General features: G+C 38.3%; 1 protein-coding gene across 15 annotated transcripts in view; it reads right to left on the bottom strand.

The window, feature by feature from the left end:
- Window positions 1-15,451, bottom strand: part of LIMCH1 (LIM and calponin homology domains 1) — a 349,916-nt gene that overhangs the window by 118,111 nt on the left and 216,354 nt on the right. The gene's annotated exons all lie outside the window — the stretch shown is intronic.

Here is a 15,451-nt window from a genome sequence, read left to right as displayed (position 1 = left end):
ACTTCAATCTTTGCAACAAAGGATATATTCCACACTTGTCTCTGTAGGGCTGCAGGTTAAGACAATGATTTACTACTTAGGGGTAACCCCAGGAACAAAGTATTTCATAGTCTAGGGCAGGCATGTGGATGACATTAGGAGAACAAACAGGCGTATAGCAGTCAAATGAATGTGAGAGCAAGAGCCACGTCAATGGATCTAAACACCATTACCCCTATCATATTTACAGGTCATAACCTCTCTACTGAGAAGACTAAAAAGTCAGCCAGAAAGGAAATACCACAAAATAAAAAATCCCAAAACAAACCTGAAGTAATTTCAGTATTCAAAAATTTCAGCTGGAGAAAAGTCCACTTGAAATATTCTGCTGATATTAAAATGTCTATGGAAAGGAAGAAGACATACATAGGGTACGAATTCAAAGCAATAAAAGAGAAATCGGGTTGAAATATCACCACCACTCCTTTTATGTTTTCAAGTTTATCAGGTGCTTAACCCAAGTTGAGGCTGCCTTTACTATTCCAATTTTTTTCTATGTAATTCAAAAAAGGTGTGGAGAAAAGCTTGTCTTCATATAACTCTACATTCTCAACTTTGTAATCATGTGCAAGTGGAAACCACATTTCATCTTCAAGGAATGTTGAAAAAAAGTATATTCAAAATAATAAATTTTCCATGGATACCAGCTTCCTCTTTCCAACTTAGTGTTTGACCTAATTTGTACAGTAAATCTAGTGGGGGAAGTTATCTTTCCAAAATAGCACCTAGCACATTCTTGGCAACTAAAATGAGTTAACACATTGCATATGCTGCTCATGTTCACAAAACAAGATATCTGAGAAAAAGGTCACCATGGAGGGGGAAGAGAGAAGGGTGAACGTAAGGAATGTTGAGAGCCACTGACGTGACTGCAAAGGACCTTTTCCTAAGCACTCAGGTCTGGGAAGATATAGACATGGTTTCCTAACGACAAGAAGTACTAAGGCCCTATAAGGCCTGCGGGGCTTTGCAACTTCTTCCACATTTAATTCTCACAGAGAAAAACGATATTTAAAATAAGTTCCATAGAGTTATTGTTTGATAAGAACAGAGTTTCAGTTTGAGATGATGAAAAGTTACAGAGATGGATGGTGGTGATGCTTGCACAGCAATGCAAATGTATTAACTTCATTGAACTGTCCACTTAAAGTGATTAAAATGGTAAATTATGTTATGCATATTTTACCACAATCAAATAAAGTTCAGTACTGTCCCAAGGGCACACAACACACCAACGACAAAGCTAACAGGTGTGCGTCTGATTCAAAAGCCATACAGTCTCTCCCTCCAACTTATAAAACTACCGCTAAAGATGATGATGATGATCATGATCATGATTATAAATATCAACATCATGATCATCATCATTACTGACTTCTTGAGTCCATTCAATGTGTCAGACACTGTTTTAAGCAATTTATTTATATTTACATACCAAAGCTTCACATCAACCCTACAAGGTAGATACTATTATTATTCCCATTTTCCAGATGAGACAGTGAACCACAGAGACATAATGTAATGTGCTCAAGGACACACACGTAAATGGTTGAAACAACATAAATGGTTGAATCAAATCCAGGCAGTCTGACTCCAGAGCTCCTGCCCCTTACCAATACACCGCATTGCCTCCTGGTCTATAAATTTAGGCACATAAGCATAAAGACATAAACCTCACTAGCCTCAAGAAAATGCCCAAACCAAGCATGGTAAGAGGTTATAAATAATATTTAGGTGGGCTAATAAAAGTGAATTGCCACCTAGTCTCTCGGGAGAATATTCCAAAGACCTGCTTCAGCACCATCTTCCATGTAGTTTTCCATGTGTGCCTGTGAACCACGATTCCTTGGCACCGCCTGAACCACGGTGGTAGGAACAGCATACACATGCAGCTCTGGGTTATGCTTAAAGCCTATGGCTTAGTTATCCATTATTCTATGAGTTAACATGCAGGAATTCACACTCATGCATGTACCAATTATTTTAGGACTAGCACTATGGCTAGTACACTACACATTTTAAGCAAGTGTTTTTTTTTTTTTAATTCACTTTTAAGAGTTTAAATAATATATTCATTGCAGTATTAGCAATAGCCAAAATATGGAACCAACCTACATGTCTTTCAATGGATAAATGGATAAAGAAAATTTGACATATATATTTACAATGGATTAGTAGCCATAAAAAAGAAGGAAATTCTGTTATTTGTGAGAACATGGATGAACTTTGATGGACATTATGCCAAGTGAAATAAGCCAGACTCAAAGACAAATTCTGTATGATCTCACTTGTGGAATTTAAAATCATTGAACTCATAGAAGCAGAAAGTACAATGAGGGTTTCCAGGGGCTGTGGGAAATAGAGAGATGTTGGTCAAAAGGGTATAATCAGTAATAAGATGTATAAATTTTGAGGATATGATGTGTGGGATGGTGACTATAGTTAATAACACTGTATTGTACACTTGAAATTTGCTAGGAGAGTAGGTCTTAAGTGTTCTCACTGCACTTTCAGTGATGGATGTGTTAATTAGCTTGATTGTGGTAGCCATTTCACAGTGTATACATATATCAAGTCATGATGTTATACACCTTAAATATATATAATTTTTATTTGACAACTATCCCTCAAAAAAGCTGGGAAACAGACAGATTAGATAGGTAGATAGAGAGATACATAGATAAGATGGTTGGTACGTAGGTAGGTAGGTGGGTGGGTGGGTGGGTGGATGGATGGATGGACAATTTTTCTGTCTTTAAATGTTAGCCCTATAACCATCTAGTTCTGGAATCCTTTTCAATGCTAATTCTTTAATTACCTTTCCAGCATCTTCTATAGCAATTGGTTTAGTCACGGTTTCTACTTCTGGGATCAATTTTGATCATTTATATTTTGCTGGAAAATCATCCTTTTCTGTTGGTTTTCAAATCTCTTACCACGAGTTTGTTTATACAAGTCTCAAAATGATTTATTGGTTTGCCATTTATTTTCTTTGTCCTTATGTTGTACTCTTTTGCTATCTTATGTTCCTTTAATTGGGCTTTCAAGGGATTTATCTATTTTACTGGTCTTTTTGGATTTCTTTATCCATTATTCCATCCCTTTAATTTCAGCTTTTATCTTTATTAATTCCTTCTTCCCAGTTTTTTAGGTTTATTTTGTTTCTCTTTATTTCTTAAGCTGAGTAATGACTTGTCATATTTTTTCATTATTCTTTAGTAAAGAATAGAAAATTTCCCTCTGAGTATCACTGTGCTCAGAAGTTTTCATAATAAAAGAGTAGTTTTTCTTTCTTCTCTGATAACTTTCACTTCCAATGAGAATGGAAGTGACGATGCCAATATTTTCCTTGGTTTTCTTTTTGATTGAAGGGTTATCAGTGAGTGTGTTTCATAATTTGCAAGTGGGTAAAAAATTTTTAAATTGCCTTCTTGTTATTATTTCTATTCCCATTGCATCATGATCAGAGAGTGTGAACTGTTAAATATCTCCATTTTCTTTGATCTTTTGAAGGATTTCTTTGTGGCCACATACATGATTCAGGGGAAGGAGAGTGACAGGACATGTTTCATGGATATTTAACTGTCTATCTTTATATGCTGACCATGATCTTTGAAAGTTGACATGAAACTCATTCACTTAAGGATTGTTCTATAGGACACCTTACATGAGGTGGTAAGAAAAAGCATGAGATTTGGAATTTTAAAATCCTGCCTCCTCCACGCAGAGGCCTGAGACTCAGTTACCCTGTGTGTCAAATGTAAATTGTGCCTGCCTACCTTACCACATTAATAGTGAAAATTAAATGAGCCTGGTAGCGCCCTCCCCAAAGGCTGTGCCTGCCCAAAGGCTGTGCCTCCCGGAAGTCCCAGTTATATATTGAAATACTGCCCTTAAAAAGCAGCTCTTTTGCAGCCCTGGTACGCAACAGAAAAGCCTTCAAATGGATATTTGGGCTTGTCAGGCACCAGAGACCATGAAGTATTGAGAGATGGACACACTGCTGCATGCATGTTACACGTGCCAAGAGGATACCAGAGAAAGGCAATCATTCCTTATCATGTGTCTTTTGAAGCAGTTAAGTGTTTTAAATTCCTTAAAACACAGAGTGTACAGTGGTGGAGGAGAGAAAGGACTTAAAGCAATTTTGCTGTTATACTAGGCAGTGTAAAGACTATTTTTGTAACTAAAGACTGACTGAGAAGGACATCAAAAGAGTTTGATTTGTTTGATGTTTAGACACATATACATGATGCAGATCACTGTTATATTAACGATGACCGTCTGTACACCAGATGGGCTGCACAACCATGTCAAGAGGCATCTGACTTAGTGCCATTTGAAGAGCAGATTAAGGTAAACCAGTCCTAACACAAATGATTTCCCCATCTCATGTTTAAGGTTGAAACATGCTATTGTGAGTTAAAATAATTCAGAAAATTGTGATTAACTTTTAAGACCTTTCCTGCCTCAGTAAATGCCACTGTGTAAGGATCAGAAGTGGCAATATTACACCCGATCAATTTCAGTGACTGGACAAGACTCTTACAGGACAGGATGGGTAAACAGCCCTGACATTCAGAGGTACAAAGTCAGGTATAACCTAGCAGCTGGCCTGTAGACTTATATATAGACTTGATATTTCCATAACAGCTCTTATTCTGAGCACCTTGGCTGGCAAAAAGAAGAAAGTCATGATATGTGAAACTCCATTCTCCCAGAACCTTCTTTTAAGGTTTTGGTCCCACTAAAAAAAAAAAATCACATATTTTTCTTCTGTTAGTTTTATTCATAAGAAATGTAAATAGGGCTGGATGCAGTGGCTCACATCGGTAATCCCAGAGCTTTGGGAGGCCAAGGGAGGAGGCTCCCTTGAGGCCAGGAGTTTGAGGCTAGCCTGGAAAACATAGTGAGATTCTGCCTCTATGAACAAATTTAAAAATTAGCCAGGTGTGCTTTTGCATGCCTGTAATCTTAGCTACCAGGTCACTTGAGCCCAGGAGTTCAATGCTGCAGTGAGCTATGACTCCATTGCACTCTAGCCTGGGTAACCAAGTAAGACCCTGTCAAAGAAGGAGATGGGAGGGGTCGGGAGGGGAGAGGGGAAAAAGAAGAAAAGAAATACTAATGGTCAATATATATGTGGGGGGAAATTTGGCCTACTCTAAAAAAATTTTTAATGCAAATTAAAATAACAGCAGAGAAACAGTTTTACCCATCAAATTGGCCAAGATGAATAAGAATTATAAAGATCTAGTGTTGGGAAGGTATAAAGAGGTTGACAGTCTCAGATTCAGCTATCAAGGGTGTAAATTGGTTCTATACTATATTTTAGAAGAATGATTTACAAAATGATATGGTTTGACTCTGTCCTCACCCAAATCTCATCTGAAACTGTAATCTGAATTGTAATCCCCACGTCAAGGGAGGGGCCGGGTGGGAGGTGATTAGCTCATGGGTGCAGTTTCCTCTGTGCTGTTGTCATGATAATGAGTGAAGTTCTCCTGAGATCCGGTTGTTTGATAAGTGGCTGGTGCTTCCCCCTTCTCCCTCTCTCTCCTGCTGCCTGACTGTAAGATGTGCCTTGCTTCCCCTTTGCCTTCTGCCATGATTGTAAGTTTCCTGAAGTCTCCTGAGCCATGCAGAACTGTAAGTCAATCAAACCTCCTTATAAATTACCCAGTCATATCTTAAAAGGGTATGCATAAAAATAATTCAGTAAACATTGTAGAACTAATATAGAAATAGCTGCCAAAGCCTTAGGATTTTGCATTTCTTGGATTCAGATATTCACTTTTGAGGAATCTATCCTAAAGACATAGACATGGACATTCACAAATATTTATATGAAAGAATGCCCATTGCAACATTGTTTAAAATGAAAAACTGGAACAACATAAATGTTCAACAACAACAGATTGCTTAAGTGAAATTATGGTATATACTTATGTTGGAAACTATTATGGTATATATTTATGTTGGTATATGCTTATGTCAGGCATTAAAATAATTTGAAGCAGTTTAATCCTAAAGTCCAAATGATGGCAATATGCAAAAAGATGTGTATAAAAAAATCACTTGTGCCCAGACATGGTAGCTCACACTTGTAATCTCAGTGCTTTGGGAGGTCGAGGCTCAAGAATTGCTTGAGCCCAGGAGTTCAAGACAGCCTGAGCAACACAGGGAGACCCTATCTCTATAAAAAATTTAAAAATTAGCCAGGTGTGGTGACACACACCTGTAGTCTCAGCTATTTGGGAGGCTGAGATAGGAGGATCACTTGGGCTTAAAGGGTTGAGGCTGCAGTGAGCCGTGATCGTGCCACTACACTTTAGCCTGGGTGAGAGAGCAAGATCTTGTCTCAAAAAAAAAAAAAATCACTTGCAACTGCACTATTCAGAATAAGTACTGTTAACACTAGGATGCATAATTTTAAAGTTACTTTTCTATATTGATATATAATTTTTCCTCCCTTTCTAAAATTCTGAATTTTCCTAATAGGTAGTTTATTCACATGGTTTAAAGGGCATACTGTAGAGTTTCCCTCTTAGTTCTGGACTACAGCCACCAAGATTCCAACCTCCAAAACAACTAATATTTTCAGTTTCTTATACATACTTCCTGAAGTATTTGGTGTACAGTCATCCCTTGGTACGTGCAGGGAATTGGTTGCAGGACCCTAAGTATATTAAAATCCATGCATACTCAAGTCCCACAGTGGGCCCTGTGGAAATGTCAACCCTCCATACGTGAGGGCTTAACATCCTGGGAAAGCTGTATTTTTTTTTTTATCTGCATTTGGTTGCAGATTCGGAACCCTTGGATGCAGTGGGCTACTGTATATTGAACAAAATCCTCATATCAGTGTATTGAGGGTCAATTGTGTCTAGGAATCTCCTTATATACATTCCACATCCTCCCCCATATATTAATATTCTAAAACCCAATGTAGGTACATCTTCCTTTTTTTTTAAATTAATCAAAGACAAAGAATGTCATCATTAAAAAAAATATGGTATTTCATGGTAAGACTACACTCAAATTAGGTTAAACACAAAATTTATCAGCCAAATCATGATACTTTTGAAAGGGAACAGGATGCTATTCCTAACACTGCAGAACAGCAGACATAAACAAAGACTGTCTCAGCCAAACCTGGATGAATGATCATCCTAACCACAAATGACCACAACTGATTTTACCATTCTTCTGTTGACGGACACTTAGGTTATTTTTAATCACAAGCTACCGCAAAAATGCTGCAATGAAAACCTCTTTATGCATGTCATTTCACATAAATGGGAGTGCATCTGTAAATTAGAACACTGAGAAGAGAAATTGCTTAGTCAAAGGATATCTGCGTTTTTAAAAATTTGATAGGTATTTCCAGATTGTCCTCCCAAAAGGCTGTCATCATTTTCATCTTTTTTCTGACATAAGCAAGTACTGCCTTTATAATAAGATAAAACAATAAGTTTTGAAATTTAAAACATGTCTGAAAAATGTATATTGGGCAAGTCTAAAGCATTCTTGATCATAAATGCATATAGAAACATAAGACTGGAAACAAAGTTAAAGTATTTGGACAATGTAGAAGATTCAAAAACAAACATAAATCTTACAAGAAATATGCACAAATCAGCAGATTATGCAGAGGGTGAACCAACAAACACTTTGTAAATGTATTGCTTATTAATGTCACTGTGCATGTTCCATCCCCTTTTTATACCTTACACAATCTTTTTGTGGTCCAACTAGGCAAGTTAGTTTTCATCTGAAGTCAATAAACGACAACAAATGGCTGACAGAAGCCTGCCTCTTTTCTTCTGGGAGACCAAATAGTTCCAAAAAGATTATTCTTCTCCTTAGAGGCAGCTATTGTAGCACCAACTGTGCCCATTACAGCTGCTAGACCTGAAGCCCAAAGTAGTAGGGGAATATAAGACCAACAGGCTGGGAGTATCTGCTAAAATTATGCCACCTAAACATTGCAAGAAGCAAGTATCTACTACCACCAGATACATTCCTGCTTTGTGTATTTAAGCTCCAGGAAAAAAAAGACACAGCTCCTTTTACATATAAAAAATGAAACCCACACTTGCCAAAATGTGTTTTTAAAATCTCATATATTTAGGCCCTAAACTTAAACATCTTCCTACTACTCACAAGACACTGCTGATACGGAGCTTTATATATATCATATAAATTTGTATGCCAAGTAGTTACAAACCAAGTACAGAGTGTTCTCAAACATATGAGGGAAGATTTCTATGAGCACTTTTTTAAAGAATGTCATATCCATATGATGAAACAGTATTTAAAAATTATTTCCAAAAGAATGCACCCCTGAATGAATGCAATATAAAAAATTTGAACTTGTAATGGGTTTGTGAAACTATAGCATCATGTTGGCACATAATAAATATTTACTGAATGACTGCACTTGGGGTGAGGCAGATAGTTACACGTTCAAACAATACCTGATGAAATAATACAGAGCTAACAGGTAAAACAGCACTTTCTCAATCACAATGCCTTTAAAAATCAGAGATGTTAAAAGAAATATATGCTATCTGGTCAGTGTCTTCACCCTTAAAGCAATAACAACAGTTACTAGTCAGAATATTTACGTTAGTCTTCTACCAATGGATATTTAGAGGTTATAGGTTGTTTCCAATCATTTGCTACTTCAAAATGTCCTGCAATAAATTAATAAATTATGTATGTGTGTGATTTCACATAATTAAGATTGCAGCAGTAGGATTTAAAAAGCCATAGGAATCAAATTGTGCTGAGTGTTTCACAGGCATGATTCTTTTCATTCTCAGAACAGCCCTCCAAGATTCAGTAGCTCCCAATTTACAGATGAGGAAATTAAAACCAAAACTCAGAGTGGTAAAATGATTTCTCCAAGGCCATACATCCAGCAAGTAGTAGAGATGGGATTTAAATCTACTCTCAAGTGCCCCACCCATTTTACTCCCTTGCACAGTCTCATAAATGTTTTCCTGGAAAGCAAAAAGCAAACAGCATAATAGAATACTCAAGCCACATTTGAAGTCTTCATCACTTACATTCAACACATTAAAACAATGACTGGATGATGGTTAAGTTGATAGGTTTGTGGGCTATGCTTGTCTCCCAGGGATGAGTCTGGATCCTGAAATATGAAAAGGGACAGGCAAGGTGGCTCAGGCCCATAATCCCAGCACTTTGGGAGGCTGAGGTGGGTGGATCACATGAGGTCAAGAGTTTGAAACTAGCCTGGCCAACATGTTAAAACTCCATCTCTATAAAAAATACAAAAAATTAGCCAGGCGTGGGGGCACCCACGTGTAATCCTAGCTACTTAGGAGGCTGAGGCAGGAGAATCACTTGAACCCAGGAGGTGGAGACTGCAGTGAGCTGAGATTATACCATTGTTCTCCAGACTGGTAGACAGAACAAGATTCAATTTCAAAAAGGGAGAGGAGAAGAGGGGAGGGGAGGGGAGGGGAGAGGGGAGGAAGAGAAGGAGGGGAAGGGAGAGGAAAGAAGGGAGGGGAAGTGGGAGAGGAAGAGAACAGAAGGGAGAAGGGAGGAGAAGAGAGGAGACGAGGGAAAAGGGATCTTGATGGGTATAAGTCAAAATCAAGATGGTCTTCCTCACACTTTTAACATGTTTTGCCATTCTGAAACTTTTACTCAATGACCTCTGCCAGATCCCACCTGATTCTGTACTTAAGATCTGCCTGAAATAAAGCCGTTCAACAGAACCCATGGTATTTCCTGCCTCTCGAGTTTGCTTTATAGGAAAGAGTTTTGTTTGAATAATTTGGCACAGATTCCCTCACAGATGGCATATAAGAGAGATTTGTCTTCCTAATTGTATTATAGATGGGAGCTTATGGCAAACATCCAGGACTCAGAACTTTAAAAATAGTTCTTTAAGCTAATGACCTAATAGCCATTAGCCTTTATAATCCAGTATCTCCCCTCGGGTCTTTTATAATACTTTACACACGCAAAGTGTGTATTACAACCTTTATGAGGCGGACTTGACAACAAGTCTCAAAAACCTTAAAAATGTGGGTTTTCTTTGATCTAGCAATTTTAGTACTGGGAATTTGCCCTAAAAAAATGATCAGAAAAAGAAAGAAGGTTTATGTACACTATTGTTCATCACAAGTTGACTTACAATAGCTTAAAAATAGCAACCACCCAAATTCCCAACAATCGGAGTGCAATTAAATAATTTATTGCACATCATGTGTATACAGCCATCAAAATAGCATTTGCAAATAATACTTAACAATATAGGGAAGTCCTCATGATCAAGGTGCAGGGAAAATGAAGGCTGGAAAAGTGACGTACCATGTAACCTCAACCATGTCATTTGCATACTTATTAACATTCAGAGTAATCACTAGAGGAACGTCAACCAGAATGCGAACAGTCTCTGAGTGAAATGCTATACATTATTTTATTTGCTCCTTTGTATATTTTTTAATTTTTATTTTTACATAGTGATTACATATCATAGTTAAATCCAGAAAAAGATGGCGATGATTTTTTTTTTTTTAAGATTCTTTAAATTGATTGTTGATGCTATTGACTTCCTCAGCTATAGGCTTTTCCTAGTGACAGCCAAGCCAATGAGACATGAACTATTTTTCTCTTGCCTTCTGTTGTCTGAAAATTCACTACTTATTGGCATCACCACTGGTGCATAGAAGGAGGAGACCTGACAGTAAATTTCAAAGCCATCTTTTTGGTAGGAGAGGCTGATTGCCATGCAGTAGTTTGGAGAAGATCTCAAAGTCCTACACGGGGTAACATTACTTAGAGATTTTCCTTATCTATATAACCCCTAATGCAGAAATTGTCCCATTACTGTAGATAACCATATCTTGGTCTGAGGATAGAAAACATCTACATTAGGTATTTCTGTGATGTCACTGAATAGCAGTAGCCCTTGGGAAGTGCTTGGCTTCTCTGAATGCTCTTGTCTGTCTCTTTCTCCTTCAGTTTCCTCATTCCTGATGCCTTATGTCTAGAAAGTTCTTTACCCACCTAAGAATCAGTGACTAGGTCTTATCTAACTGCCAAGATACTGAAATCAAAACACAAACACCATGTGACAATACTCTGGTTGTGCTATTTCAGACTCTAATTCCAGTTCATTTCAGCCTGACCTTGCATTATTCCCTTCTGTGTTTTCTCCCCTGTGTTTATGAGATAATCTGTTTCACGTTATTTTCCTTCACCATTACTCATTTAAAATGTGCTACTAAGAGCCTTGCTTTCTTCTGCCAGAAAGTCTTACCTCAGAGGTCCTTTTTTTTTATTTACCTCACTATCAAATTCCACATCACTCAAACTCCACTCTTAATTTTCCTTTTGGTATTAAGATGTCTCATATTTTCTTAAGTTAAAAAAAAAAATTGGATTGTAAAATTTGCAGTCTTGGGCACTAAAGTGTAATGTAAAACCAATTCCAATGGTAATTCACCTAAATCCAATGTATTGCTAATTGTCAAACTTTGTTTCTCTGTGGTTTCTAAACCCCCAAACTGTATCTCTATACAATCTCTAATAATTTGAGTGGGGCACTTGCAAGATCATTATCTTACATCTGTGAAGATGTCGTTAATTGCATTACATTTCCAGACGGAGTTGCGTTTAGAAAAGTTCAACAAAGCAGAATTCAGTTCAGCAGCTAATGTTTCTTTTTCTCACACTCAGTGCCCATCTCACTCCCTCCATTTGCTCCTACCCCTATCAACAAACCGACTGATAATTATTTCTTAGGATTGTCCCTTTCATGTTTCATTCATGCTTAGGTAGAAATCATTGGAGATTAAAATATCTGCTTCTAGCTTACTATTAACAAAAGGCTGCTATAAGACACCCCTCAAGGAATTTCAGGCTCTGGTAAATATCTAATAAGAAAAAGGGCTTTTGAGGTGACACTGCTTTTTGACATTTTTGACATCAACTCGTATTAAGAGCCATCTACTTTCCCTTCCTTTAAGACCAGGCACCGCATGACTCTGGAGACCCACTTTGAATCTTGTCATTACCTGCAGTGATACTGTAGAAAATCTAGTACCATATTCCATGGCCAAATGCATTACCCATCAGGCTCTTGCTCACCCTCAAAATGCACTACTTCTTGGACCTCATACCAAGCTTCTAATCTGTTGATCACCCAATGGAACATGTTGACTCCCTTACAAATTCAGCTGAGTCCTTGTTGAGGCCATAATTTTATCCTATTCCCCTCAACAACAAATCCAACCTCCTGCTTCTCTCTTCATATTCTCTCTGCGATACCCCTCCCACTTACTCTCAGATACCTTGCCTGCTGCTCCCCTGAGAAGGTCAAGGCCTCCAGAAATGGCACTGTCAATATTCCATTCCTTATTTATACACCGCTGTGTTCCATCTCTTTTCCCCTGCACTGAGGACAAAAGAAGTCTCACCTTCTTTGTCAAGGTCATCCCTTCCTAACATCCAAGACTTCATTATACCTATTTTCCCCTCTCTTCTCTGTCTCTGTCTTCATCTGCTTTTTCTCACCAGGCTTTTCCTTGTCCTATAAACAAGATGAAAATAAATTTCTACTCTAACGAACAGTCCTCCAAGGACTGGGTGGTTCCCTGAGCCACTCATTCTCTCCCCTACCTTTTCAGCTCTCATGCCCACAAGAATTGAACATAATCACAGTCTTTATTTCTCTTCTCCTGTTTGATCCCCCTCACAATCTGACTTCAATTCTCACCATCTGGTACAAATCCTCTTAAGATCAACAATCATTCCTTATTTGCTAATCCAAGGGACACTTTTCAGTTATTGCAATGTGCTAAATCTCTACCTGCATTTGACACAGTTCATCACTTCCTCTTTCTTCCCTCTCCTTCAAATGGATGCTAGGATGCTCCCCTTTCCACTATTTCTCTGTTCCTTTTTCTCAGTCCTCCTCCTGAGTCCCTTTTTCTCCCCCAGTCCTTAAATGACAGTTTCTCCAAGTCACACCCCATGGCCAATGACTCTTAAAAGTCTGTTCTTTTTGGGCAGTGCCATTCATCCTTCTGTCTTTAACCTTTGCCTAAATGTTACTGATTCTTGAATCCTTCTTGCCTGCCCAGAACTACCTCTTGGACATATCTTTACCACAAAATGTTCACAGCAGGGCCACTGTTATAGATGTTGGGAAATGACAATTTCCTCCCTTTCTCAGGTCCAACACGATGATTCATTCTTCCTCCAAAATTAACACCTCTGCCTTAGCATAAGCATGCAAACCAAAATCAACATGGGCTAGTGTCTACTCCACTGAAACATTAACGCAAAACATACCACTGAAGGAAAAGAGGACTGAGAACAAAAGCAAGTTGTAAACTTCAGATTCAATGGCTCCTGGTGAAACAAGAGAGTCCCTACAGCACTCAAGTGGAAGTGAGGGCACATGTTTTGAAAGCATTTCTTTAACCCCTTGGAAAGCAAAGTTTTGTTAGTGCTATAAGCGGAATGCCTCAGGTCAGAGCTTCACTGTAGCACTACTGGTTAAAGCACAGAATGGTCACAGAATTATGCGTGCCAGGCAGGCTTACTATTTTCAGCATTCAAGCTGATGCAGCATATCTAATGTTTTGTGGAGGTTACAGAGTACATTGCCAAGGATACCGCTCTGTGTTACTGAGACACATGGTGACACTCATACCTAATATCCCACACTGGGACCTGCTGCCCACCAACCATTCTGCAAACATGTGGTTCATGCTGGGCAGACCCTCAGCTGTTTCCCAGCAATGATGCTATAAATGGCTGTCATTTAGTCTTATCCATTTCCTCATGAAAGAGAAATTCAGTCACAATGGCCAGATAAATGCTAAATAGATTCAACAGCATGGAAACTTTAAAGCATAAATCCTTTCTTGATGATTATGAGGAACAGAACTTTAATCAGGTTATTTTTCAGTGAACTAAAGTGAATTTGATGCACAGCAAATACTTAGAACCTGCTTTTAGTGGCATTTTTGGAGTCCTTATTATGTTTTATTACGTTTGAAACCCACTTCAGAATTGAATGTGGTCCTCGACCTGACTACTTTGACAATGCATCTCTAGTAATCAAACTATGTACAATATATTTACTATAGTATTTGGAAACCACAGGTACTGTAGCTAATACGTTCAGCCAGATTTTAAAAAGGTCCCAGATTTCAGCTAAGCTTTATCTCCTAATTGCTTGTTGAGGGCAGACCCTCCTATTCTTTTACTTCCTGTTTCCAGGTAGAGGACACTCCCTTAGTATAACCCCTGGGCATTTGCTGCCCTCTTGCTCATGGGGTGTCTGAGTGATGAAAGAAATGAACATGTTTAGCCAAGCCTCCTCCTCCAGCTTCTGGCAAAATGCAGGCTTTCTCTTCTACTCTATACTGCAAGTGTTAGGGGAGCATCCCCTATAGAAGAGGCCTGCATGCTGGACTCTTCCTGGGGGCTGAATGAGTTAAGTCTGGCTTAGTCGAGGCTAAAAGAGCAGTAGTCACCCTTGCCAAAGACCACAGTCTTCAACTGAGCTCTTATCATTAATGAACTGAGCATTTTGATCTCAAACTCCCGCATCTCTCAAGGAGGGTGACAGGTGGCACAGCATCATTAATCATGAGAAACAAAACCAGTTATTAAACATACCTATGCTGGTTTGGATACAGGCATTTACACAATTACTCTCAGTTTCCCTCAGTTGGTAATTTCTATTTAGTACTACGTTAAGAAGCACAAAATTTTCTTGATTACATGGGACATTTCTTGATTATATTCTGTGTCTATTTTCCTTACACCATATATAGAAGTTGGTCAAGAGGACGAAAAACTAAAAGCACAAACATAAAGAGACAAAAAGAATTTTAAAAATGTAGTAAGTTTCCAATGTGCAAAGATGGGCCATGTAACCTGAATAGGGAGGTAAATAACATGTCTAGGATTTAAGAGAATACTTGTAAATGTTTATCCCTGTAATCAGTTTCAAAGTCAACCTCTTTCAATGGTTATTTACTATTCATAGTAACTGCCAACACCTAGACTTGTAGCCTCGCCTTATTTTATGTCAAAGAAGACAGTTTACATTTGAATATATCCTCCAACATCCACAGACATTTCATCAACATATTGGCTTATTTTAGCAGCATCATATTTTTCTCATTCAGTCTCTCTGAAGGAAAGCCAGAAGAAATCATCCATTTTAGAGTATTTTTCTAGCATTGGTGTTTGAAGACATCTAGATCCAAAAATAAGTAGAACATTATATCACCACTGTTTTGAATACATACACTCTGCGTGCGTGTGGATCAAACCCACGACACCCCATTGCAGAGACTGTGACGGTTCTTGTGCTGCCACTCTGGTGCCTCAGATCATCTGTCGT

The sequence above is a fragment of the Sapajus apella genome, unplaced genomic scaffold (assembly GCF_009761245.1).
Source record: "Sapajus apella isolate SASKATOON/1434 unplaced genomic scaffold, GSC_monkey_1.0 scaffold5, whole genome shotgun sequence".
Taxonomy (NCBI): Eukaryota; Metazoa; Chordata; class Mammalia; order Primates; family Cebidae; genus Sapajus; species Sapajus apella.
Note: the sequence above shows the minus strand (reverse complement) of the source record. Positions and strands in the feature narration are given on the sequence as shown.